Source organism: Rissa tridactyla, chromosome 4 (assembly GCF_028500815.1).
Source record: "Rissa tridactyla isolate bRisTri1 chromosome 4, bRisTri1.patW.cur.20221130, whole genome shotgun sequence".
Classification (NCBI taxonomy): Eukaryota; Metazoa; Chordata; class Aves; order Charadriiformes; family Laridae; genus Rissa; species Rissa tridactyla.
Window position 1 is genome coordinate 45,966,887 of NC_071469.1, and position 27,643 is coordinate 45,994,529.

General features: G+C 42.8%; 1 protein-coding gene across 7 annotated transcripts in view; it reads left to right on the top strand.

The window, feature by feature from the left end:
* Positions 1-27,643, top strand: part of LOC128908193 (transmembrane protein 263-like) — a 206,020-nt gene that overhangs the window by 109,697 nt on the left and 68,680 nt on the right. The window lies entirely within an intron of this gene.

The following is a 27,643-nucleotide window of genomic DNA, read 5'->3' on the forward strand; positions in this document are numbered from 1 at the left end:
ATCTAGCATTTCAATGTGATTGGTACCATCTGATACTTTCTTTTCAGTCCCAGAAAATCCCCAGAAGGTTATAAGACACAAGAAGGTATTTTATTTCACTGAACTTTCACAAGCCTGAGATAATAGGAACTCCTGCAGTAGGCTGCTGAGGCAGTGGAGAGTCTCATTTTCCTTAATATGGGTAAGGCATCTCCCCCTTCTCCTTCCTTCTGCTAAGATTTGAAAGAATAGGATGAGCTACAGTGTTCCGTTCAGAAAGTTTATTCTTAAAATATGCTGTGCTGTGTCTGTTTAGGAGCTTGCAGGAAGCTTGGTTAAAGCTTCTGTATGTGTTTTGCATACCTTCACTCCAAGGCGGGAGAGCTCGGGTACTACAGTCACGGATAATGGGCATCAAATGTGGATATTAGCCCTGAAATTTTTTCCTGTCAAAGCAATGTGGTTGGAGTTGTTTGAACTGGGGAAACTTAAAACATGTGAGAGTGAGAGTGGGAGTGAGTCTAGCGCTGGGCGCAACCCAAAAGTCTGACACTCAAACCACAGGTTCTTGGTAAGATCTATGCAATGTGTTTCTCTAGTCATAATTTTTATAGACTGGCCATGCAGAAAATCAGAGCACGAGTGCCGGGCGTTAGTTCTGGAGGATTTTATTACCTGAGAGAAACAAGGTGGTTCAGGTGGCATCTCATCTGTTTCTTCTGCTGACGGAGAAGGAAATAGTTTCAGAGATGGATCCACTCAGTTGTTCTCTAAACATTTTAAAGTTTCTCTCAGACTCGCTGTCAGCAAAATCCATCAGGGAGAGCTAGTTGTAACACAGAATCAGAATGACAATGCCTTGCAAGGGTTTAGTTAATAATAAAAAATAAATGTAATATATCAGAATTCCTTAAATACTGCAGTGTTATCTTTATGCTAGATGTGCATGGGTGTCCAGTTTTAAGAAGAAATAAACCAAGGAGATAATTTTTGGTCATCCTCCAGACTTCTCCATATTTGCTTGATGTACCTCAGGCTTTACCTGGGAAGAGGGAGTGAAACAGTTTGATCCCACATCTGATCCAATTTTGGTCTTTTTGCTGACATAGCCAAGAGAAGGGTAGTTGTGAATTGTTGCTGAAGCTTCATAAATTGGAAGTCAAAGACACACTGTGAAGCTGTTATGTTACAATGGCCTGATACGTAGTGAATAGGTGGTCCCTGCTGTACGTTACTGTCTTATAGTGTGCTGCCTGCGTTGCATGCAAGAACCTCTAATCTCCTGTAGTCAAATCTTTATCTTAAAGGTTGTGAGGCACAACACAAACAGAAAACATGGCTAGTGAACTAGCGCAGGACTTCTAGTCAATTGAACTAATCCTATTTCCAGCTCTGCTAGTGCTTCTTTGTAAACTTTGGCACATCACTTAATTTTTGTGCCTCAGTTTCAATATCTTTAAATGCCACCAGTCCCTAGAAGCACCTTCAGATTAAAAATGCTTACTGCTTTCTCACAAGGGAACCTCCGGGTCACAGCTGTATGAGGCACAGTTTTTATATGACTGCTACGCATTTGTACGAGAGCCCCTGCATTAGCAGAAACTAAATTTAACAACTGCCTAGTGCTCCTTTGAAGGTCATCCTGTCATCTTAATATGAAGGTCATCCTAAATATTCACCGGGTTCTGTTACATTTTATGTCTGTCAAGGAATCTCCTGACTCCTATCGCTCTGTAACCAGCATTTTGAAAACCGGAGGGTTTTCTTTTTTTCGGAAGTGCTCTACTCCCTGTGCTGCCTGGTCTCCCTCTCCCTCTGCTTCAGGCTCCTTCCTGTCTCTCTTGCTCTTGGTCTCTGTTTCTGGTATTGCTGGCTGAATCTTGCACAGCCTTCTCTCCAGCCCTTCTAACTCTTATTAAATGCAGTTTATCTCTCTGCTGTTAAGTAGTCTATTGATTCACTTTAGAGTTCATTAGATTATCGCTGTCTGGGTTTTGAATTTTTTTAAAGCGGTTTTTCAGATGCGTATGTGCGCACGTATGAAAATAAATCAATGAGCAGGGACAATGCACAATTATTTACACGGCTACAGCCGCCACTCTAATGTAATATTATCATTTAAATGCTTGCTGAGTATTCAGACAGTGAAGGTCTGTACTGCATGCTCTGCAGTGCCGGAGCCCTAGGGTAATGTTTTTCATAGCTGTTTATTCCTAAATACTCTGGATGGAAATACAAATGCCACCAAAGCTCCATATGTGGTTTCAAGTACTGGGAAAAGGGGGAATGGAGGGGCCTGTATTGTTTCAAAAATGGCACTAAAACTTTAAAATGTGTCTGAAAAAGAAACTGAGATGCAGTGGGTCTGTTTGGGAGAGAAGAGTGATAAAACCAAGTAGAAAATTGATCTGCAAAGCCTGCAAGTTTATTTGTAAAATTCCCCTCCAGCAGGAGCTTAGACACTTGAACGAAAATATGCTGCCAGTGCTGCCGTTAACCCTTAGCAGCCCAGAGTAGGTTGCATCACCTACGCCTTCCTAGGGACACCTTTACTGTTGTCTTTGCGGGATTTCTCTGGCTGGGGAAGGCAAACAATTTATTTTAGCAGTGCCTTACAGCCGTGTCTGAAATGATTCATGTTTGTTTAAATTTACAAGTGCACTGCGCTCACTGTTTTATATTGTGGTGGAGCTGCGTCATGCCCAGCAGTGTTATAGTGTCCCTTGTGCTGGCGGGGATCAGACTTCCTCTGCTGGATCAGATTCAGTTTCACCAGCTGGTGGGAATAGGGACAGGAATTTGGGGATTACAGATGTTCATGCGGCCAAAAAGGAAACAAGCCAAGTTTAAAGGGACATTGTTAAATTCTGTCCCTGGGGCCTGGCTTTTATTTTCCTGAAGATATGAAGACCTCAAAAGACTTTTTAGTGTCATAGTTCATCACTCTTCCCCTGTTCTTGGTAATCTATCCTCCATTAGGAAAGTATTCTTCTAAAAATCTTTAGCTCACCAAAATGACATAGTTGCACCAGAAAATACTTCATCTTTTCATGTAAAACCTCCAGTTTGCCATGGATGTGTTTGTACAGGCACAAGCCTTAATTTAGCAGAACTCTTAAACACATACTGAAACCCCGCTAATGCCGATTGAACATTTGCCAAAGTGCTTTATGCTTGGCGCCACGCTCTTTGTATGGACAAAAATATGTAAGTACACATACATGCATATATGCTGAAAGGAAGAGATTTCATATCTGGTATTAAAACCGACCCAGAGCCATTGATGTGGGCTCACAGTTTATTTATGGGGTAAAATCTCTTTCAAAGAGCTTTTTGTTTGTCACCTTATTCTTAAACTGATTTTTCTTTCTTCGCTGAACTATTCCTTTTTCAGTCACCATTTCAGTAGGGTTTTTTCTTTCTGTGACACAGCCCTTGGTGTGATACAATCAGAGCTCCTCTGTTCCATTCTTCTGCTAAAGGCTTCCTCCAGCCTGGCTTTATTTTGCCCTCAAAGGCTGCTGAAACGGAACTCTGTTGCTTTCCTGCTTATTTTAGACAAGCTCCACTGTCAAGTTAGCATTAGTTCAGTTGGAGGAAAAAACACCTAGTCTATTCTATACCAGATTTTCTCTACTACCATACATACTGGTGTGTATTGTTTTATTTTAGTGTGGTTCTGCAGCTAGTGCTCTGCTGTGCAGCCTCCAGTTTTCATTTCATTGTCCCTTACCTGTGGTTTTGTTGATATAAAACCAAGGGCAAATTGTTGATGTTATCTAAAACAGATTGCATTGCTGGAGGTGCGCAGGTTTAATTTCGGATGTTAAGATTTCCTATTGCATTCATATTCCTCTGCTGCTCCCCTTTTCCGCACCTGCGTTACTGGAGCAGTTTCCATAGCAATAACCTCTTCAAGTTTTCCAGAAGTGTTACAGGAATGATTTTCTATCTCCTCCTCCTCAACAATTCAGGAAAATGGAGCTTATTAGAGATACTTTTTTGTCCTCTGTGCCTTGATAGGAGCCTAGCAGGGGCACTCTGCAATCCCAGGTAAAACCGTCTGCAGCGCACAACTGCTCTTCCGTGATGAGGACCCCAGCCGGGCTGCCCACTGCTGCAATTTGCTTGACCTAATATAGGTTGTCTTCCCTTCTCTCTTGACTTGGGCAACCGCATTTTTACGCTGCTCTGACTTCTAAGAAGAATGAGCAGGACAAATATATTTAAAAAAAAAAAAAAGAACAAAGAAAGTATTCTGAAAATGAGGAAAAACTATTATATATCCTATAGACTGAGAGGTAATAATTCAAGTTTCCATCACGTTTCTTTCTTCTGCCAGGCATGTGAGCTACTACACAACAGTTCAACTTGCAGCTCAGTAGCATATGGGAAAATATAAATCCCTGGAGAAGGCAAGCATTAAGCAGCTGCCTGGAAACCCTCAGGAGCCTGACAAAAGGGGGAGGTGGATTTAACATGGGACAAACAGTGATTATCTGCAAAAGTAATGCATTTGGGGACAGATAAGAGGTTGTGGTTTGAAAGCGAGCCGTAGGTGATAGGATCTGTAGCAATGTGGCAGATCTTTACTTTGTGACCTACTAGGCCAGAGCAGAAGGACGTGATGAATGCAGGTGTGTGTGCTAATAACGTCCGAGGAGTGATCCCTGAGATACAGCCTAGAGCTACAGCACTAGGACTGGGCATTAGGATACTACCATTTCTGAATTGATGATCAAGCTATTATGCCAAAAAAAAAGGCGAAAAATGTTGAAAGCAGTTTATAGACAAAGCTGGGACGTCTTCTAGGGTGACACATGCAAAAATAGCTCCCGAGCATGATGGGGCTATGTTCATTTAAAACTAGGTTTGCCTAACAGAGACCTTGGAAACAGCTGACTTTATCTGAAGCACTGTCTGAGACACAAGTCTGTACGGGTCGTGCTTAACATTCCAAATTGAAATAGTAGGACGTAACTTAGCCTTGTTTTCGCATTTCCCTCCAGGTTTGTGAATGGACAGCAGCAAAGTTGTGAAGGTTGTGGCAAAAGCCTCTTTCTCTGGACACAGGAGATGAGCCCCATCCCAATGCTAAGATCCTTTATGATCTCCATGCGCCCTTGGGGTTTTACTCCGTATCTCAAGTCTGCCAGACCCCTCACTGTGTAGGCTTTCTACTTCACCATTTGTTTCAACCTTGAAAAGACCTTTTTGAATGTTTTAAAATAACCACATTGTCATTCCTTAGTTAAAAAAGAGCTTTTCTTCCCTGTTTTTTCCCCCCTTCAGCCTCGTTTGTTCAGACCTTTTATTAATTCATATCCCTTTTGACTTCACACACTTGCTTGTGCTACCTGTGGTGCTCAGTGAGAAATGTGCTCTTTGCAGAGCTCAAAAGATCAACTGAGAAGTTAGTTAAAATGAGGTAGGTGGAGGGTTGTGTTTCACCTGCTAATTGAAGTACTAAACCTGCAGGTGTTAGGGCTCCTACAGCAGCCTGGCCAAAATGCCAGTGCTAAGTTTATCTCTGGCTGATTTCTCCAGGAAGCATGGATGCTGACTTTGTGTAAGTCAGTTGTTGATGAAGAAACGGTGAACTGGAAATTCCCTATCTCTGTGTATTACATCTTGGCTGCAACATTTTGCTGTTGTGTTTTGCACACATTTAGATGCGCAGACTAGTAGGGGGAAGGTTGGAGTACTTCACTAGTCTTTCATCTCTTTTGCAGTTTCTTTAAGCTTCCTTTACTTGGAAATCCCCGGTGTTGTGCTTTCTTACTGATGTAAAAATACCATTTTGACAACCTAATCTTGCAAAAAGACAAAGTCAGAGTATTTCTTCAGGAAAGTGTCATAGCGGCATACATACAAGATTTGGGTTTTAATTATTGCTACACCCTCTAGCTATAACAAAAGACCTGTTAGCGTATTCACACTGTCCCTATTCATATTCAGAGGGTTGGAAAGTAGAGGTTTAGATTCATTTTGGATTGAGGTTAGGCAAGCAAGGTCTTTTCTTCGGTATAATGACTTTCTACTCAGTTTGGTGACTGATCAGTTCAGTTGTCTGAATTGTGTATGCGCAAAGAGAAGCAGGGTTGTGCTTTTGCATACATTCAATTTTCATATTTATAAATCAGAATCTGCCTCCATTTAAAAAATGAAGTGTCGTTGCCTTCAGCTTATAAAGAGCAGCTGCCACCACCATTAAAACTTTGAAATGTTCCCTTGAGAACTCTGAGAGTGCATCTGTCTGAGCCTCATAGTGGTCTGAGCTTACAAGTGGGAGCAAAGTGTCCCTTATTACTTGAGAGTTTACACAATAGATCAAAGACTTGAGGTTTAAGCAGCTATCTTTCTTGGATGAGCCTGTCTGCCTGGGTAGTTGCAAAGTTCCAGCTGAAAAGGATGGTCTTGCTGCTGCCGAGTTTAGGCAGAATACTGCTGTTGACTTCTTTAGAAGCAACACTGAGTCCTAAGCTAGCAAAACACTTTGCTAGCCTAAGAAAGACCTCTGGTAGCTTTGGGCAGAAAGCTTTTTCTCCTCTTCCCAATGGCGTAACTACAGAAGTAGAAGTGATGTTCTGGAGCTCTGCAGATCTGGGCTTTTACTTTGCCTCAGAGGTGGTCTGTAGAGTAAAGCTCTCCTGATTATTTCAAAGAGCACATCCACACCTTACAATATGAAAACTTGTGAGGTAGCTATGGGTGGGTTTGCTCCAAAACTGGAAGTGATCGAGCTACAGTGGCATAATGTGGGTGAGACACAGGGCTGACGAGCGGAGGCACACTCCATTGGTGACATGGCTGTGCTCCTGTCGGGACTTATGCTGGTATTTCCATATGGCATTGCGCTGCACAGGCTGGGATTTATGAGAGGAAGGAGGAAATGGAAGACGTCATTGCCATGTTCGTTGAGCTTAGCTTGCTCCTGCGTGACTGTGGCACCACGAGCGGTGCTACCCCGTGGCTGTGGGGGTGCCAGCAGCATGAGGGCCGTGTGGGAGGCGGCAACAGTTAAGGTCTCTTCCCAGGGTCTGTGGTCTGTTGGGACTGTGCTGTCTCTAAAGATGTCTGCCTGTGCCAGAATGCGGTTGCCTCCCCACGGCTGGCAAAGCTCTGCCGTGGCCATGCTGCAGTGCAGAGGCTGATTTCACAGCATCTTTTCCCACTAGGTCTCAGCTTCTGGCGGCTGACTGTGCCCCTGCTGTGCACATCACACAGGAGGAAGCCTTAGCTGTGTTCACACAGACGTCGTTTGCCATGGCTGCACTGTAAGGACACAGCCACACACTTGTAACTATCTTGGACACATTATGCTTACTCTTAAATATTCAACACATTGATAAGAGATGTAGTTGCATATTGTAATATCACTATGCTGCAGCTGAAGCTATGCCTCAGTTTCTGCAACTGTGAAATGGATTCTACACATCAGGGATCTTTAAAAATGAATTTGTAACTATGTCTTCCTCAGCTTTGCTAAATTTTGCTGTTGCCTATACCTCTTGTCTTGCAGGTCCCAGTCACGAACACCCTCTTGTGCTCCAGATTTGAGTTAATAATCAAATCAGTTCTAAAGACTTTTTCCTTTGGTCTTTGTACACAGAAAATAAGAAGGGACAGAACAGCTAAAGTTGTCTTTTGTGTAATTTCGTGGTGTCATCTGGCTTTCTGGGTTTCACATCTAATTAATGAACTCCCTTGGCATCTCTGTAGTTTGTACAGCTCTGAGCTCATTATTGGCACCTTCCAAAGGATGACTCTGAAGAACGTAGTAGGGGTTGAATGTTTCTGGGTTTTTTTTACCAGCAATGTCATTTAGATTGTCTTCCTTCTTATGTCTTTTCCTCATTCTTTTGTTTCTTTCCCTCTTTATTTCTGAAGGTCTTCTCAAAGAGTAGCACGTGATGAAGAAACTTGGTGAGCGTGGGGTCTTCCTCTGCACTGGGCACTGGGCAAGCGTTAACAGCTCTTGTGTTGAGCTGTTTTAGCTTAGGAATAGGCTTACTGTTCTGTGGTTTGACTCCCAGTGCCAGAGAATTGATCAATGACACTTACTGGAGCCCACGCTCTCATTTCATCTCCGAATCATGCCAGCTAAGGCCAGGATGGTGTTGTAAGCCGGTAGGTTTTGTCCTTTCATACCACAGTTAGTCTTGTGAGGCTGGTGGCTTTGTAGACAGTAAACAGCTTGAATTAATACTATGTGTTTGGCTGGGGAAGTAGGATACGAAGTAAGTGTAGGCTGAGACCGAGAGTTTGGGCTGTGAGATCAGTTGATTTCACCTTGTGGACTGGTGAGTGTTATTTGGAGCTTGGCAGCCGAGGTGAGGCGATGGCAGCGCTATCTGCGTGTGAGCTCCAAGCTCCTTGTGCAGCAATGTCCTGAACGCCGAGGGAGGACAGAGCAGCCCACAGGGCAGGCACGAAGGTGTCTCGACTCAGGGGATCAGTGGAGTCATGGACTGGTAAGTGTCAAGCCTGCAGACCTTCCAAGTTCAAGTGTTTGACTATGCTTGAATTCTCTTCCCCTGGGGGAGAAGAAAAAGCTTTAATTTATGAAGTGTCACAACACATTACAGCACATCACATCCCAACACGCCGCTGCATGGAGCTGACATTTGTTTGCTTTAATTCCTCAAAATAGCTTTTATTTAGAGCAAATGTTCCCTGTTAATTCAAACAGTTCTCATTTTCCTGTGCTCTGTACTTGCCAGTTCCCATGGGGACAGTTGTTCCTGCAGTGCTTTGCCCTGTGTTGGTGAGCTGTCAGGCCTTGTCAAGGGTTTTAATTATTTTTCTTATTAGTAACGGAGAACTTCTTTGTTGCCTCTCAACCCAAATACTCACTAGACAGGGTGCAGTGATGCTTACACTTTTTAATTTTAGTATTCTGACATACCATGTGCTTTGCAATCCTGCAAGGAAGAGGGTGTTTTTTGGCAGAGGAACAGGCTCCAAGTGTTTGGCAGTCACCTGGCCGGCTGAGGCAATGGAAACCAACGTGGGCTCCACGTGCTGTTCCAGATGAGCTTGCTGTAGGGGGCCAGCTGTGGCAGAAGAAGGTCTGTCTGGAGACTCGTGGTGCTGTGGAAGCTGCTTTGCTTGCCAGGCAGCAGCTGCCGCCCTGAAGGAGGAGGATACGGCCTCCCCGAGGTCAGCCAGCACATCAGGATGAGCAGCACTGATGTCCTGCCGAGCTCCTCGGCATGAACTCCTTGCTGTCCTGAAGCTTTCCTCTGATGGGGCTCTGGCAAGCTGAAGTTTGTCACCAAATAGCTGAGCCTCAGGCCTAATTAGGATCAATATCCTGTTGTGGTGGGGGCTACAAGGGCACGGAAGAGGCACCTTCACCTGTAGTGAAAAACTAGAGAAGATTGCAACTTGTGTATTCAGCAAGGAGTTTTCATCTGGTTTGTGTATGTGTTTTGAGGGAGGACAAGGAGTTGTTCTCTCCTGAGAATAGCAAGTATTGCATGTCATGTGAAAGACTAAAAAGAACTGGGAAGGGAAGTTCAGCCACCCATCTCCTAGTGTGCAGTACATGGTTTTGCCTCCTGTGTGAGCAACGTCTGTACAGGTACAATATTCCAAATCTCTGGGATTTGTCATTTGATGAATTCTAGAATGACAAATTTAACACTTAGGCATCTAACGTTACCTAGAGATTCAATGTGACCTTTGCTTTCCAAGCGATGACCAAAAGATGGGCAATACCTACTTTGGATGTGTTTATTTTCATCAGGAAGATGCATGTCTTGTCTATTTGGCAATTAGTTGCTGGACCATTTTCACAGGTGTATGTGGACTCTTGCCCCTTTTTTTAACAAGTTGGGAAAGTTCTTGGAGCGGGAATGTTCTTCCGTCTTTCTTCAGTTGAAATAAGCAGACAGGTCAGGTGACTGTCAATGGCATTGCTGTTTGCAATTTTGCAAAACTTTTTACTTTTCACCCAGTCTCCTTCACTGTCCTTCATTTTGCTGTATCTCCTCTAAGGAGAGAGCCAGAGCTGCCTGTGCTTAAAAGGATTTCTGCTGCTCACTTCTCCGAGTGGTTCAATGCATTAGCAAATCCCAGGTCTATGTTGCATCAGGCCCTTTGTCACACTACTTCTACTGGAAACTGCTGCTGTCAGAAAGTGTAACTTACAAGCAAGGTGAGAAGGACACTGAACAAGCAGTGGAAAGCACTAAAATTCTTGATACTTCCTACTCTATGTGCGTTCCTGGAAACATTTCTGCTGTTTCCTTTCTTGATCCTTTACTTGGAGCCATACTCATCTCTAGCTAGGTACTGCAAAAAGAAAATGGAAAAATGTCAACGTGACCCAGCAGGCTTGCAATGGGTAAGCATAATATGTGGAAGAGCCTGTGTCTTTGGTGCCTCCTTAGATTACTGTCTCCTGGGCTTTGGGAATCCCAAATAAATTAGCCCTTCTGCAGACCACACACCATACAAACAAATCTGCCTTGACTTCTGAGCATATTTGAATACACTCCTTCAGATGGAGCAGTGGCTTGGGCTGTTGGGGAAAGCAAGAACTTAAGATCTCAGAATAATGTCAGAAATGTTTTATTTTCAGAAACGTTTTCCCTTATGGTTGAAAAAGCTAAATGAGTAAGGGAGGCTGTTTTGGAAGAGAGAGTGAGTGGGGGAATAGTGTGAAGCAGGAGGGGATAAGTGAGCAAGCAAGTTGGTCTGTTGATAGGGGAGTCTCAGCACAATCAAAAGCAGTGTTTATGTAATGTAATAGCGGAGTGTGCCTCTTGCTTTCCTTTTCCTTGCTTCAAAACTATTTTATTCTATTATGTTGTAAAGTAACCTGCATGCACTTAATCGTAGGTGGTTGTGATTTTTGTTTCCCATAGTGTCTCCAGATGTCTATGTAGGACTTGGCTCCTCTCCTGAAGTGAAGAACAAGGCTGCAAGGAGACTCTGAAATGTCATGGCCTGAGCTTTGAGCGTTTGGAGCAGTCCTTTCTGTAGCAGAGGGATCAGCTAGAGCTACTGTAGCTCTAAAGTTATCAAAATGGCCGTGAATACTCACTGTGGGTAGAAGGCCTAGTTGCATCAGGTGTCTTCCTCCCAAGCATTTACACCACAATGGTAGACTGCCTTTAAGCAGAAGCTAAGGGATTGTTTATATACAAATACCTATAAAACTTATGTATGATGTTTTTTCCCCCTTCATAACAGCGCATTATTTCCCCACCGTCTGTCAGTATTTCTGTGGAGCTGATCTTATTCAACCAAGTAGCATCCTCCTTCTCTGGGCAGCAACCCAACTCGCTTTCCTCCTTCCCCTTTCCTTCATTTTAATTCCTCACTATTCTCCATATCCAATGGTAGATAAATAATAACTTCAGTAGAAACCATAACCACACAGTTTATTCCATATTGCTTTGTACTTTCTTTTCTGCTCATCGTTTTTTTTCAGGATTATTATTTATGAGTTAAAACTGAGAGAGCAGAAAGCTTTTCCAAGTGCAAAGAATGCCAGGGTTTTTCCTGCTTTGGGCATGGAAGCTTTAAAAAACATTTTACAATTTTCATTTAGTACACCAAAGAAACTCTCTCAGTTTATGAAAAATAGTTACTATTTTGTAGTTGGGAGACCACTGTGTTACCTATTGATTCTCCCAAACCCAAGAGCCATGGGACAAACCTCAAACAGTGTTGATTTTCTGTCTGTAAGGATTATGTGTGAAACTGCTTTTGACTGTGTTGTTCCGTGTCTGAGATACATTTCTCTCAAGGGAGCATGTGACACTTCTGTCCCATGCCTGCCTTGCCTTCCTCATGTAATTTAAGGTGTTGGCTTTAACCTTTAAAGCTTGAAATAGGATGAACGGTGTGTGGTGTAGCTCAGGTGCATCTGTTGATTTCCCATCCTGCTAACAGCCAGTTGGTTTAAGGAGGAACAGTTTAACTTGAGGCCTTTGGTTCTGTGATACCATTCATGTGTTGTCTTGTTGGTGTCTGAATGTGTCACCCTTTAAGATGAACGATGGATTCATCGTGTGTTGGGTGTGGAAGACAAAGGTCCATTAGCTGGGGTGGGACACAGCAGGGAAAAGTCTCTTGCTCACAGAGCTCTGTGGGAACGTGTGGATCATGGATGTAGGCATTCTGTGTACGTGTCTCCTGATGTTATACAGCCATGAGATAGGCGCAATCGTAAAAGCTGTGAAAGCAATTACTAAAATTGAGGATGAAGGGGAACAAGTATGGAATCTTTTCCTCTGACTTGTCAAACCAACAAGCCAGGGTCATGGTGAAGTATATGGTGCTTTGTGCAGCTGCCTCTCTTTCCTATTTTCGCTTTCCCGGGAAAGGGTTGGAGCCAGGTTACCTCGGCTGCTGTGGTCAAGCACAGATAAGCAGAGGCTAAGGGTTTGCTTCATTTTGTGTGGTCTGACCTGTTCCAGGATCCGTGCTTCATTCTCACATACTCCGTGCTACCTATTGTAAGGGATAATGTAAACTTTCTGGGAAGCTTTCTCTTTAAGTGGCATTTATTTGTATTGCCTAGTGCCTTAATGCATTGCTTTGCCGTCAGCGAAAAAAAAAGGTACTTGAATGAAAAGAAAGGGGTAATGGCAGTGAAAGAAGAGGGTTGTTATGTATCATAATGTTAGCATTCTTTGGAGAGATGCTACTGTAGTTGGAGGAACTAATCTTTGCTTGCATAAGTAGACAGAAATGCTGGCAATTTACAGCATCCGCTCATACCCAGATGTCAACTCACATTTCCAAAGAGAATCATCAAGTCAGGAGATAAACAGCTGGTACAGACGAAAGGAAAATAAGCTTGTAAGTGTTTAAAGAAAAAAAAAAGTATTAATTTTTATGAAGTGTAGTGTGTTGGCATCTAAACAAATGAAAGTTAACAGCCAAGAGCAGAGAAGTGAAAGGGCTTCTTTTTGTTTTAACATCTGAGAATTAAAGTCTTGTCTCCTCTCATAGCAGCTTCAGAGCACCCCTGTATTTTTGTATGAAGTTCCCTCTAGTACAACTTCATGTACGCTAGCGACAAAAAGAGAGCTAGCATTGATGGGTTTTGGACATCCCTACAGCCCTGTCTTGATGTGCTTTAAACGGGTCCAAGCAGCAGAGCATGGCTGCACATGCCTCTAATTTTAGATTTTAACCTGACGCACATGTCTCGCAATCGGAGAGAGTGTCAGTAGCTGCTTCAATGGCTACAGGGGCACTGATGGCCGAGAGACAAGATGGGCCTTGGAGACACGGTCTGGATGCCACATACATGGTGGCCATAACTGAGTCCCTTTCTTCTTGAGAAGTGAGGCATTTGCCTAAACTTTTAAGTATTGATCACTAGGTAGTTATTAAATAGTTATGTGTAAAAACCAAGTGTTCCTGTGGTCAACAGACATTGAATTGTAGCTGCGGGGAAAGTCAGTGCTGGGATTATTGCTGAAAGAACATCTAATAAAGAATGCTGACTTGCAGCGTCCTTTGCAGGGAATGAGAAACAGCAGGTCTGCTGCTGGCCTGCGGATGTCTTTCTGTACGGACAGGAGATAGGTTTGCATCTTAGTTGGGTTGATAACAAAGCAGAGTAAACAAGTCTTAAAAAAAAAACAACAAACAAACCAAAAGTAAACTAAAACCCGAACTATAAATTCTCTACTTATTGAAGGAAAATAAAGTGCAGAGTATTTACTGTCTTTCTCCCTCCCTTCCGTTCTTTCTCACTCCAGTCTTCTAATGCTCACAGGGCCTAGCAGGGTTTTATGTGGAAATCGTTGGAATTATCTCCCAATTTTTTCTCAGATAATTCAGTTGAGAGGTTATACAGAACTGAACGGTTTGGAGACTGGCAATCACTAAGCTAGAGGCTTTAAGATGCTCACAGGCTCCTATCCGGACAGAACAGTTCAATATTTATTGGATGTGCTACTAATTGGCTGAAAAATCCATCTTTCCTACTTTTTTTATCTTTTCCCAAGGTCGTTCTCTGAGGGTTGGGAAGGGCAGGAGGGTAAGCAAGTAAGTGTCCCAGTTCTCTGAGATCTCAGCCTGGCAGAGTGTACTGGAAATCGCTATGGCGACTTGCGATTTATACTACGTGTTTCCCTGTGGTGCTTCCCAAGTAAACAGGGGCTTGCTGGCAGTCTGCCTGCTGTCCTGGGATGGGAATCCTACAGTCTAGGAGTCAGTCTAGGAGACTCTAGTCTAGAGTCGGTTGTCTGTCAGGGTAGGTGACAGTGCCTGTGGGAAGCCAGACAGCACAGCTTGCAGGGCAGACTTGGAGGCATATGTGTGTGTGTGTGTGTGTGTGTGTGTGTGTTATTCGGTGCAAATACAGGTTCCCCACCATAGCTCACCCCCAAGAGCCATGCCTACAGCAGCAGACCCTTACGGCAGTTCTTTCCCCATCTCTTCCACTAACAGAACCTGCAGCTGCCAGCCCTTCCCCACACTAGTGTTTGTAACAAATAAATTGTAATGGGATGAGCTGTCTTGGCTGTTACAGTATTTACAGGATAAATAGTTTCCACTTCACAGCCATCAATACCTCCGCCCTTTAAATCCATTAACTTCCTGACTGCTCTATGCTGCCTTAGTAATGGGCTGACACTGATTTAAGGCTAGAAAAACCCTGTTTAGAGCTCTGCATTAGGGAGAGTGAATGTAAATTGTGACCACACCATTTGGTGACTGGGACTAAAAATGTCTTCAAAAGTGACACGTTTCAAACTGTGCATTGGGTTGCAACAGGAATGGTGCAGAATATTCTTCTCGTCTCAGTTGGTGGATTAGCAGGAAACCTGGAAATGAGCTGTGACACCTTCCTAAGAGTCTGTAATCTTAAAACTAGAGAAACATGGTTTGTATGGACTGCTCTGTAGCCTCATCTAAAACCTTTCTCTGCCCTGGACCATTGTGCTTGCAGATGTTGGTGACGTTGACTCCCTCCATCAGTGAAAGTCTTCCAGAAAGTTTATTTGAGTTCCTCTCCTGGACCTGTCATGGTAGCATCAAATGGTTACTATTTTTAATCTTTTGTAGCTGATTGTTTTAGAGGAATTGAGGCAGACTTCACTTATTTATTGATGGCTGGAAAAGAATACCCTGCAGCCTCCCTCTTGCATTCCTAGTGTGACCGAGAGAGGAGAGGTGTAGAATCGGAATAGAGGATCCATCACATTCAGCCTGCAAGGCTATTATTTGAGCTGTCTCAGAAATGTTTAAGTTTTTTGCTGTTGTGTTAAAGCATTGGCACTTGCATTTTGTTAAAGACGACAAAAGCGGAGAGGTTTTATTTGAATCCCACCCACATGATCTTCAGGGATTTATATACAACAGAATGAAGCTCCTTCTCATTTTTACATATTGCAGATTGGCCTTCTTAGCTTGTGATGCAGGGAGTGTATGTATTTGAGCCTGGGAGGGAGGAGAGGGAAAAAAAAAAAAAAAAGCAGAGTTGTGTCCTTTATATCTTCCCCTGGTATATTTTGTGCATGTTGGTTAAAGCCTTTACAGCCTGGACACTGAGCAATGTAGGCTATGCAAGGACAGTTCTAGTGATGGGATGCCATTTCAAACTCTCGCCGGCCTCTCCACAGTGAGAGATTCTGCGTCGTGCTGTATCCACGGGCAGTAATTTTGCAGGTGGAAGCATGTGACCCCGAGCAGCTAATACAAGAGCGGCTGTACTGGCTTCATCCCGCACGAGCAATCAACACTGAACCCATTTTCTCCAAAGGCACAAACCCCACGCAATTTTGCTGCTGGTGTCTTTCGCATGAACCTTTCCTCTCCTGCTTAGATTGTTTCAGTTGAGGATATAGGACAGGCAGTGAGAATATGATTTCTGATGCTGTATCCTGCAGTACAGAGTGAGGGCCAGTCCGAGTGTCTTTTTTTCCCTAGTTGTTTCCTTCCCTTTATTATAGTACTGATAGATGATTGCCAGTCTGCATCAGAAATAAGCCTCCTAATTCCATTTGAGGGAGGACCGTGCAGAGAAAATGTGCGGCAAGAACTTGTGAGACGCACCCTGTCACTTCCAGGAGGTGAGAAACAAAAGGGCAGGTTGCTCTGCAATCTGCCACCAAGTTTGCTTGTGCGGGCTTTTGGAGTGAAGAAAGGTGGGAGGTTTCCTATGGGGCTATTCGTGCATAAAGCAGCCAAGCGACGTTAAGCATCTGTTTCATTATTAAACCATTATCATTAGCTAATTTCTCAAAGCCCAGTCAGCGGAAGGAGGGAAGCATCGTGCTTTTCGCTGTGTGTATACCTGCAGGTTACTTCATTTTCTTTTTGGATATGATTAGAGTATTTGATGGTCGTTAGCTGAAAAACAGTAAAGTCATTAAAGGGCCATAGGTGCCCTCTGGAGCCACTTGCTGTATGTTGATAAAGGAAAATGGCAATGTAATGTAAAATATAATCTGATCACCGCATCTAATTACAGACAAGAGTAAGCTGCTAAAGAATGGTTCTGTAAGAATATTATAATTGTGTTCATACAGCATTTCCAACTTGAAAGCTGTGAGCAAATATCGACTAATCCTCCCAACAGCCCCTGAGGGTGGGAAGGTAAATCTATTACTGTTTATTAAGAACTTGTTTCAATTAACTTTAACCACTGTTAAAATAACTATGAATTGCTGAAAAAATTAACAGCGCTTGCCTTGCAACAATTTTGAACATCTTGGATGTCCCAGCACTGAGCAGCATTTCTGGTATCTCAGATAGAAGGCCATCATTTGACTGGAATTAATGTTTGGAAGCATCAGAAAAATGCCTATTACTTTTTATTTCCATTAATCTTTAGTGTCTTATTAAATACTAAATATTCTTGTTTGGTAAATATTTAGCAAGGTCTTTGGGGCTTTGTAGAATGTATCATTTTCAATAAACTTACACAGCACAATATTATTACTATTATTACTATTATTGTAATTTGAGGAGATGTTTTTCAGTCCAGCATAAAACTGCAGATGTTAGTAGTAATGTGTCTTTTTACAGCATAGAACCACTGTGATTTTTCTCCTTTAATTGATAACATTCTCTCTCAGCCCCAGGCCAGGGGACAGGGGTTGGAAATTATACATAAAATCATTAAGCGTAGCCTAGGCACCTGCAAGGCACAAAATGGACAAAACGTTGTTTTGGCTGCTTCTGGTTTGAGGTTGTAGATGATAGTGCTCGACCTTCATCGTCTGGCTGACAGCCCCTACAGATTTCCACTGGTATCAGGTTGTGCTATGGATGCTCAAACCTTCGAATAGAAGGCTGGCATTCCCTATGAAAGGCCGGTCTCTTGGAAATACAGTGGTTTTAAACTTTTTCCTCATCTTAGAGGCTGAAGAATTCATGTTTAATGGGTGTCTCAATGGCAGATCAAAGATGGGGTGTCATTCCATAATCTTTGCTTTGTTTTTTGTTGACTCTTTTTTTTGACAGTGGTTGAAGCTTTATTCCAAATTTATACTTAACATATAGGCCAAAAAATTGAACATTCTGTTTGGAGGAGCAAATGGAACATTTTTATTAGTTGCATGAGAACTTGGCTTAGCTTAAGTCTGTTCAGGCTTCTGAGGATTTATGCCCTGGGCAATCTCCCTCAAAAAAAAGCACCATAGTTTGAGTTTTTTATTATTTATGTATATTATCATGCATATTTATCATCTTTTTGGAACAATCCCTTCCATGCAGAAACATGCTGCAAAGCTGTAGAGCGTGTACTGTATTCTGCAGCTTTCTCAGTGAATGTTTTCTATGTCGTTTTGTTATATAAAACTCTTGGATTTGACTCCATGCTTAAATAGTTGTCAGGTGCGTGCAATAGATGGCTGAGTGTCTTGTGGCCCTTTTTTGCTCATGTATGCTGAATGAAAAGCTGCTGTTTTGTCACTTGTTTGGCAGACTCTCAGTGCCTGTGCGCAACTTGCATTAATGCTAATGGGAGCTGCATGCACACTGAAGAGCCAAAAGAGCCAGGTTCCTCCTTAATCTACAGTATCAGATAGTGAATACCTTGTCATAGTACCCAAGGTGGCCTTTTGCTGCCCAGAAATTCAGTCTACCGTGCCCGTATTGCTTAAACTGCATCTAGAAGCTAATGGGATTCCTCCTCCATCCTGACAGGTGAAATATGGAGTAGTGTATGAAAGACAAAGCTTGAACGAGCAGTAACAATTGAGTAGGCAAATGGTGTGTGCGGAAGATCACTAGATCTTTCTTCGGTTGGCACTGGAAATATCTGGGTTCAGGTGGGTGCTGGGAAAACATCAGCCTAGTGCTTCTGAAGGTTTTTGTCAGCCTTCCTTGTTGTTTGTTCCTCTTGAGATGTAGCTACTCACCCTTCTGCTTTTGTCTGTAGCTGATGTGCTGGGTACCTGGTACCTGCAGCAAACAGTCTGTCCAGGGAGGCTTAATGAGAGAAGATCAAAGGTGAAGGGTGAGCAGGCAGCTGCTTCTTCAGCAGCGCTGGGCTCTCCTGAACTCCTCTCGCTTTCCCTTTTTGTGATCTTTTCTTTTTTTAAAATAATCTTTTTATGTCTGATAGTTAAGAATTGCTTTTTCTTTTTCTGTGTCTCACAATAAAATGCTAAAGGAGTTGGGAATTGGGTAGGCATTATGGCAGAAGCTGCTTAGAAGCAGAGTCTGCACGTCTCGCCTGAGCGGTTCTCTTCCAGTTGTGTTTCCCCTACGAGCTTCCCTCTGAAACTTCCCCTTCCTCCTCAATACAATGCAGTGTTTTGAAGTTTGATCATTTTTGTACTACTCCTGCATTTCCTCCTTATGACAATTGCAGCCCTTAAGAGCAAATTAAAGTGATTGGGCTTTTTTGGTGGCTTTTATTTTTTATTACTTTGTCTTTGGAGGCATTGATTGAGACTCCCAGCTGAGACTCTAGGCACGTTTTGTGTGTTGCCTGCTCCTGCTCTTTTCTCGTCCTGATGTGTTCTTGTTACTCTTGAATGCCTGAGCGGCCCCACATTTGCTTTTTCCTTAGCCAGAGTTGATTATGGCGATTTTGAGACAGGAGAGTCTATTTTATTACCCCTCAGCCAGCCTGAGCGTGGTCCTCCCAGTGGAGCTGCCGACCTGCTTTGCATGGACTGGCTGGCAGAGGCAGCAACCGTGGGTCTTCATCGATTGTCGTGCACCTTTTACAGATTAACCTCTGCTCTCTTCCTGTGGCATTATTTTGTAGGCATGTTGACAAGCTGCTTTGATAATAAGGAGTGGGTGTGTATTAACTGGGAAAATGCTTTGGCTCACCTTCACTTATTGTATGAGACAATTAGGCAGCTGCCTCCCTCTTGTAGCTGCGATCTGGGTGAATAAAGCCGATGGTTAACTATAGGTGGCAGCAGCTTTCTAATGCTGTTATTATGTGTGCATGTTGTTCATTTTCTCCAAAGCAGAGGTGATGCTTCATTCAGACCTCGGCTCCTATTCTTCTTTGTTCAGCTGAAGCTTTTTTACCCTAAGCTTTCGTAGGAAAAAACCTAGCTAGCTCGACAAGTCATTACTACTCTGAGAATTTTGCATCTGCAGAACAGGACAGGCTCTAATCCTCACACTCCTTGAAATTTATTAATTTGTAACTTATAACTATTTCCAGAACTACAGTGTTTCAGAAGATTTCTGGCTTGACCTGATTTCTGGCTGCCTTCTCTGCTGTGCTCTCACAGGTTTTCTTGAACTTGGTAAAGATGTATAGCTTCCTACACCAGCATCGTACTAGTGATTGCATTCTCTGTAATCATCTCTCGAACTGCCTTGCTGTGGCAGAGCAGCAGCCTCCAAGCTGCAATTGGCAGGACCTTGGGGACCCATGTGCTGCTTCGGGGGGGAGTCTGTTAAAAGCAACTAAGAAAAAGCAGTTGTCTGTGGACTTATGCTTGCTTATAAGGTTCTGCACCCTCCCTGGAAAAATGCCTTTAGGGGTCTGTAAATTGCAAAAGGCTGAAAAACAGTGAGTAATAAACTAAAGAAAAACAAATCTGTGCACTAGGAATCACCGTTAAATCTATCGGTATTAATGCTATAGATAGGAACATTTTGGACGGCAAAGCACAAGCACTTCTCTTAACTGTGCTGTAATACATTGGTTTGTGAGAGTTGTGGCAAATGTGGTGATAGATGTTCTGCTGAAACAGAAGAAACATGCGTCTCTCTTAAATCCCTTGAATTGAAACCCAGATTAATTTTCAGTTTTATTTGCTAGATCCAAACTTTGCACTTGTCCTCACACCTGATCTTTCTTATGCTTGCTGTATGCTGCTTCCCAGTCTGGTTGGCAGGATTCCCCGAGCAGCGTGGCAGTGACAGTGAAACAGGGACTGCAGCAGGACATTTTAAAGATCTTGTACCTAAAGCTACCTGAGGGCATTTTGAGAAAACTAAATACTTAGGAAATGCCAGTTTGTCAAAAGAGAAAGATCTGCAGTATGGAAACTTTCATGGGAAGAGCATCCTGTTTCCAGGAAGAAATTACAAGTAAAATTCGAGATGCTCTCTTCCATGTTCGGTACTGTCACTTGAGATGTAAGAGATCAGGCTTCAGCTTCTTCCTCTCCCTGAATAAGACCAGGGCTTGAAGTTCATTTTTCCCATGCTAGATGAGAGTCCTGGCTGATGACTTGGCAACTCTTAGATGGGGGTTTTCTTGCTTGGTCTGTCTTGGAGCAAAAAGCCTCTTGGTTCCATTCAGAGAGGGAACAGGAAAATGTATGAAAACCTGGAGTGGCATGGGATGAATAAGCCATTGCCACTCACCTGTAGACGTGACATGTGTTGCCATCTGGACATGTGTTGATTTTTGTAGGCTTTCCTTCAGTATTCTGGCAGGTGAGCATATGCTTGTTCTGCACAGTGCATAGGCGAGTTTCCCCATAAGGACGTTGGCGTTACATGCAGCTGCACAGCTTTTAGTATGCTGGGTAACTGGTTAAAGCTAGTTTAGCTGTCATCTCCGCATAGTACCAATTAGGGTATTGAGAAATTAAATCAAACCATTCTTGTACAACTGAGAGGGTTATAGTTCCCATTCCAAGCACTCATCCTTGAGTCCCCGGTGATACTTTCCTATCCCTTTACTTTTCACGTTGCTCCTTTCACCGCCCCGTGTTGCCCATCTTAACTTCATCCTGCAGGCAATTAAAAAAAGAAAAGTACTTGGTTTCCCAGGAGCTCAGTGCATTCATGCAAAAGCCTTTTAACATTAGTCTGTGAATCAAACCATCGGGCGGTACGTGTGTCTTTCTCGCCCTTATGCGTGTACACAGACTGCAGCTTTCCACCGACCAGGAAAAAGCAGCAGCATGTCTGACCCATGATACTTCCAGTTGCTGTTGTTGCCTAATGAAATGCTTCAAAGCCAGAGGGATAATGTTTTGGTTTGTAGTCGAGGCTCAGCAAGTGGTGGTCGTGAATGAGGCTGAGTTCATAAGCTAATACTTCTTGTCTACTGGTAGAAACTACACAGCCCCGGCACTGCTCATATTTTTTGCAGTCGTTCTTCCCTCGTTTTGTTTGTTTGCTATATGCTTTTGAGCAGAGACTGTAGTGGGACAGCGGATGAATGTAACCATTAAATTTTGCTGGAAATGATGAAATGAAAGTGCATATTATATTCATACCTGATGCATCATTCTCCCGCCTCTACCTTCCGGCCCATCACATTCCAGTCTATTTCAGAGATTTAGATGCATTTATGTCAGATCTCCCGTCCCGGAATACAATCTACATCCAATTATCAACCCTTAGGGATACATTAGATGTAACTATTATATCTTCTCCTGTCAATAAAATTATAATCACGGAATGCACAGATGTCCTACTTTGTTTTCTAAAAGCATCATGGAAAAGAATGAGATGAGATGAAATGAAAGGGCTGTTATGCAGCCTCTTACACATGCTTATATGCAGAAGATTGCCAAAATCTCGAGCTGAGGTATGTATCTCCTCTCTTTTGTCTCCTGCTGACAAATACTTGTCCCTGAACAGGCAAGTGCCTGCGTAAGATCTGACAAAATTAGATGCAAAGATGATTTAGGCTTTTCCTCCATTTGTTCTCGTGCCATGTCCAAGAGAATCACAGGGGCCCGAGTGACTCGTAGAGCTTCAGTCAGGACTGTCACATACAAGTTTTACAGGCCTGTCTACACAGAAATACTTGGTTAAGTGAAACCAAGTTAATCAAAGAGTTGAATTTCAGATATATTAGAGCTCACTAAACCCTTCAGCACTCTCCTGCAGAAATAAATTGCTCTAAGTTCTCATTAGCTTGCTCAGACCCCTTTTACTTATGACTGAAAACATCTGTACAAGGGTTCCTTAGTTAAGGCACCTTAAACTTACACCTGTACTTAATTTGGCTTAACTTCCCTAAGTTTCCCTTAATTGCAGATGTACCCTAAGTGAAACAAGCCATATTTAATTAGCTCGGCAGAGTCTGGAGAGCAGTAGTCACTCTTTATCAGATAAAAGTCGCGTTCTCCCTTTCAGGCAAGCACGGTTAGTTACCTGTGCTCATGAAACAATCATCGCTGATGCTAAAGAAAGAATTTCATCTCCTTAAGAAAACTATGCGGCACTTGAAATTAAAGGACTAAGGGGAAAGGGAGAATTTATTCTGCATGCAGATTATTCTGTAATAGTCTGCTCCGGTGTGGTTTTGTACCTTCATTTAAACTTTCTGGTATTGACTACCGTCAGAGCTGGAAGGGAAGGCTGGACAATCTCTCGCTGATTCAGGAACACGGGAATTTCCATACTCTGAGCTAAGCCTCTGTGGCAGGGCTGCAGGCAGCGCTAACAGCATCTCTTTCAACCACTGCATAAAACAGAATTTCATTTTCTAATACTTCTAACCCAAACATTTCAACAGCCAAAAATACTCATTCGAAATACTGGTATCTGGCAATTCCTCTTTTAATTCTCATTTTTTAAGCTGGAGCTCTTACCTGAGGGCCAGGGATATGGAAAGAGGAGGATGTCCTAAACTGAAGACACAATGACTTGATTAAGGATTTGGTGATCATTACCAGTAAAGGGAAAATATGTGGGCTGAGGTTTGTTTTTGTTTTTTTTTTAAAAAAAAAAAAAAGAAGGAAAGAAAAAAAAAAAAGGCAGCAAAACACAAAGTTCTGTTTCCCTGGAAGGTAATTAAGGTTTAGACACCCCAGCCCCACCACCACTGCACCCTCCAAGAGGAAAGCTTTCTTGTCCGTGTATCAATTTAACAGCTCATACCTTGCCGCAACTGAAAGGAGCTGGTAACAGTAGCTCTACTGTGTAATATCCAGGAGAGATGTTTACCTAGGTTCAGAAACAGACTGGGGTATCGGTGGGATTTGTGCAGTAGCTTGTACATAGGCTGAATGGAAGAGATGGGATTTTAGGCGGGATCAGGAGCATAAATCTGGTGGTTAATGTTTTAGGAGCATAGAGTTTAATGGGTAGTCACATTTTCAATTCAGTTCTCCCATGGGATTATATCCACCAGAACTTTTGCTGAGAGATACCATAGTGAGCATCTGTAAAACGCCAACATCTATTTGATACAATGAACAAATTTGCAAGGATTGAACAGTACTAAACTTCATCCCTGTTTGTTACACCTTAAAGGGTTTGTTATCAGTAAACCAGGTTAGGACTAGATAAAGGAAGTTTTAAAACAAGGAGACTTCCATCTTTTTTTCCAAATTGCCCTGTTGCTGTACACCATTGCCATATTGAGGTGGAGGAGCTATCACTATCAAAAACTGTCTGTGTATCCTTCCAATTATCCCTGTTACACTCTTTCAAGGTACTGCTATTTCTAAAATCACCAGAATTTCTGTAAGATGAAGATTAGTTATGTGTTTACTTAAAATTTCCTTGCAGAAATTGCTTTCCCTTGTGTGTGTGTGCACGCATGTGCGTGCATGTCTGCGCACGGGTATATTCTATAAAATAACTTGCTGCTTTGGAAGGGTACTCTTTTTTTTTACCCTTTTTCCTTCTGTGACTCTAATTTACAGTGTCCTATGGGCTGGTTTTGCTTGAATAAATGACTGCAATATAATTTCAGGAAGAAAACAAATGAGACTTGGAAGCAGCATAACAGGTCCGGTTGCAGGAGGATGGGTAACAAAGGAAATGTGCTGAAAAAATACTCCCCTGCTTTCCGCCTTTGGAGGGCTATATAATTTATAACTGTTCTCTGCAAAGTGTCTGAGGCAGTGCCAGGTGGTGGGGAGTTAAATTAACCCCTGTGGCGTGTAGTTATCGGCAGAGGCCAGACCCGTGGATCGATACCTCGGTGCAGTGAGTCACCGTATCAACTGGGGAAAGTGAATCTGTAAGCTCCTTATTTCTCCATTCTTTTAATCGCAGGGCTGTGTCTGGCAGTGATGAAGATGGAGCAGACGCAAATGTCTGACGCTTGAAGCTCTTTGATTTCTGAGTTGATGGGGTGAAGCCAGTGAAAAGCTGTGAGAGACTCAGAGAGCTGATAGTGTATTGCCTTTTTCCAAGTCTCCTCAGTCCCCATTCTCCTTTTTCTTCCCTCGTTCCCCACAGATCTGGTTACACTTAGTAGCTGCAAGCTCTCTGCTTTGCTTGACCAACACAGATAATTTCTAGCATCGCTAGTTAAGCCTATTTTTTATTATTATTAATAATAAAGGCTGTTTTAGTCTCACTTAAATGGATTAGCCTTACTCCTGCCTGCTTTTTGATTGTTTTTGCTGCTGGGGGTTCACTCTTCCGATGAGAGTTCTTGCAGATAGAGTTATTGCCAAGCTGGTCCGTCACTGAGGCATACCTAATATGGATCAGACTCGGGGCCGGTGTAATTGGGTTTTCAGAGAGCTACTGCACCAGGAGAGCGTGTCTCACTCCAAGAATGAGAATTTTCATTGTAGCTATGGAAGACACTTGCACAGCTGCCGAGTCAGCCGCCTCCGTTCACGTGCCCTCAAAGCTTGTGGGCGCACCCATTTTCTGTACGCAGCCCCCTGAATTCGTGCCTGTTGACAGCTGAGTCTTCATGCTTCCCTGAAAACCGTATGTGTCTTCCAAATCTATTTTACCACCCCCTCCACCTCCCTCTTTAAAAAAAAATAAAATTAAAATAAATCAGTTACATTCTTCCCTGTTAATTTTTTCTGAACTCAGAGTTACCCATTAATTGGCCATGTAGAGTGCACCAGTAAATCAAGTAACATGTTGTTCTTTCCTAGCTGCACCCACTCTCTAGAGGATTGGAAGATTGGCATCTGTAGTCATCACCTAACAGAAAAATAAGCAAGATCAAACAACTGCAGTGAGTTCCTTTTAAAGCCAAGTGTAACATGCCCATCAAAACCACTCCCCTTCCTTCCTTTCACAATAAGTGAATTATTTTTGCCTTTTGAACAATGACAGGGGTCACTGGCCTTAGAACGAATTGTCCTTCAGCTGAGACTTGAAGCAGTTAGAAGATAAGGTAGCCTTTTAGTTGAACACTGGTAGCTGTGGATGGGCACTGTGGGTGATTGGTTTCCATGATTAATGAAGGCTGAATTTACAGTGGCTCCTCAGCTTTACAGCTGAGCTTCTGGCTATTGTTCTAAATCTTGTCCTGTCCCTCAACTTATGTTCTGACTTCTAACCTTGCTTTCTAGTTCAGTTCCTATCCTTATTCTGCATCCAGTTGCAGGCATTGATCCTAACCACTGGGCATGACTGTTCATGCCCTCGTCTCTTTCTCTTAAAAAAAATCATCTGAGCCAGGACTGAGCTTTACGGGTTTTCTACTGCTTTATTCTCAACCCATTGTCATCCTCTCAGAGCCGTGGAGAGTAAATACGTATGTGCAGATTTCTGCATGGCTGTTCCTAGCGTAGACGGGGACATTCCTGCATAACAATGGAAGGTATTATTTATCTTGGTGTTCTGACCGTGTTGTCCAAATTGGTTGTCCCCATCCGTCTTCTCCCCAGCTTCTTGTACATGGTCAATTCTTTATCCCTCAGCTCTCTTCCTTTTTATTCATGTACGAGGGCACCTTTTAATACTTACTTAATTCAAGTCAAATAAAAAATTACTCTTACGCTGAACTAAGAATGTCTAGAGAAGGATTTTTCACCCCTTGGGAAAATGGGAAAAACATTAGATAAGGCCTTCACTAGACAAATACATGTTGGTTTTAGATATTTTGATCGGAAAATGTCTGTAGGAGCTTGAACAGAAATAACCAGTTTTCGTTCTTACAACTTTTACTTCAGTGCAAGTTTGTTTATGGTCCCAAGACACTGGGTGAGGCTCACGTTAAAGACTCTCAGGGTGAGTTTGTGGGTCTTTGAGCTCTGGTGGCAACACTATGCTTCATCTCAACCATAACAGAAAAAAAACTGTGATCGTATTGTGTCAGCCACAGGCGAAGGGTTAATGTTGCAGCAGAACTCCATTAAAAACGTTTTCTTTGGCTCACTGGCACTTGAGGAGTGATTGTAAACAAGCCGCTGCAAGGAAGCCAGTGCACAAACAGGTAGACAGTAGCTGATATTGTCTGGATCCTGCAGATGGGAAGTTGGTGGTTTTACTGCTGTACTTCTGACTTGGTATTCCTTATGCTTTGTGCATCAGCACAAAGGTTCTTGCAGAGGAGGAGCGACTGAGATTGAAAAGGTATTGATACGAAATAACGGGGAGCAGAATCAGATGCAGAAAAGAGGGAGGAAGGATCAGTGTTCCCTTTCTTCATCCCAGCATGACTGGTGTCTGGAGGACTGTCAGGAGAGTTCTGAATGAGTTTTCCACAGGCCGACTCCAACTGGCTAGGTGAGGTCACTGGGCTTTTGAAATATTTGAGGTAGTGGTTTTAAACAAGTGACTACCTCAACACAAACAGGAATAAAGCAATCTTGTATGGTCTTGGTCATACAGTGACCACTTTGTTCTGCCTTCACTGCTCACAGTGAAATGACTTGGCTTCTTAAATTGGAGACTTTGCATCCCTTTGTGGTCATCTACCCCCATCCGAAGTCTGCATTGCAGATACTCTCTGCTTCTGCTCATCAAGAACTGAATTTATATTTTCAGTTCTTTGAGTGAAAGTATTGAAGCTGTGGTGAAAACAAATAGCTGGAATCAGAACAATCTTTTGATTTAACCCTGACCCTGCCAGCATGTGATCCAATACAAGTGACTGAGGGGAAATTCCCTGCATCCCAGTTGACACAGAACGAGCCAGCAGCTGGGAATCTTGCTGAAACCAGTTGCCTTGTGGTAGCAGTGCCATGGTTACAGTTGTGTGCTGAAAGGAGTTTTAATTGGAGTGTATCTTTTCCCTTCTGAAAGAAGGTGACTAGCCAGGGACAAATTACGCATAGATTTAGCTCTTGTGTTCTCAAATGTTTCTCTCTAATTGTTGTTTGGCTTTTTTCTTTATAAAAGTTCAATATGAAGTCACTGAGTTTGGGTTAAGGCTGAATTGTGTGCTTCTTGGCAGTCCTGGTTTTCATTATTGACCAGAGAATTTAAAAAGAGACATTGTCCACATCTGTGAGGATCCCTCAGAAGTGTATCTTGAGTAAATTGGCCACGGTATATATATATTATTTTTTTTATGCTGGATTTAGGATCATCTTTTGTTTGTGCACATTGTGTATAAGCCTAAATGCTGGAGGCTTGGAAAGAG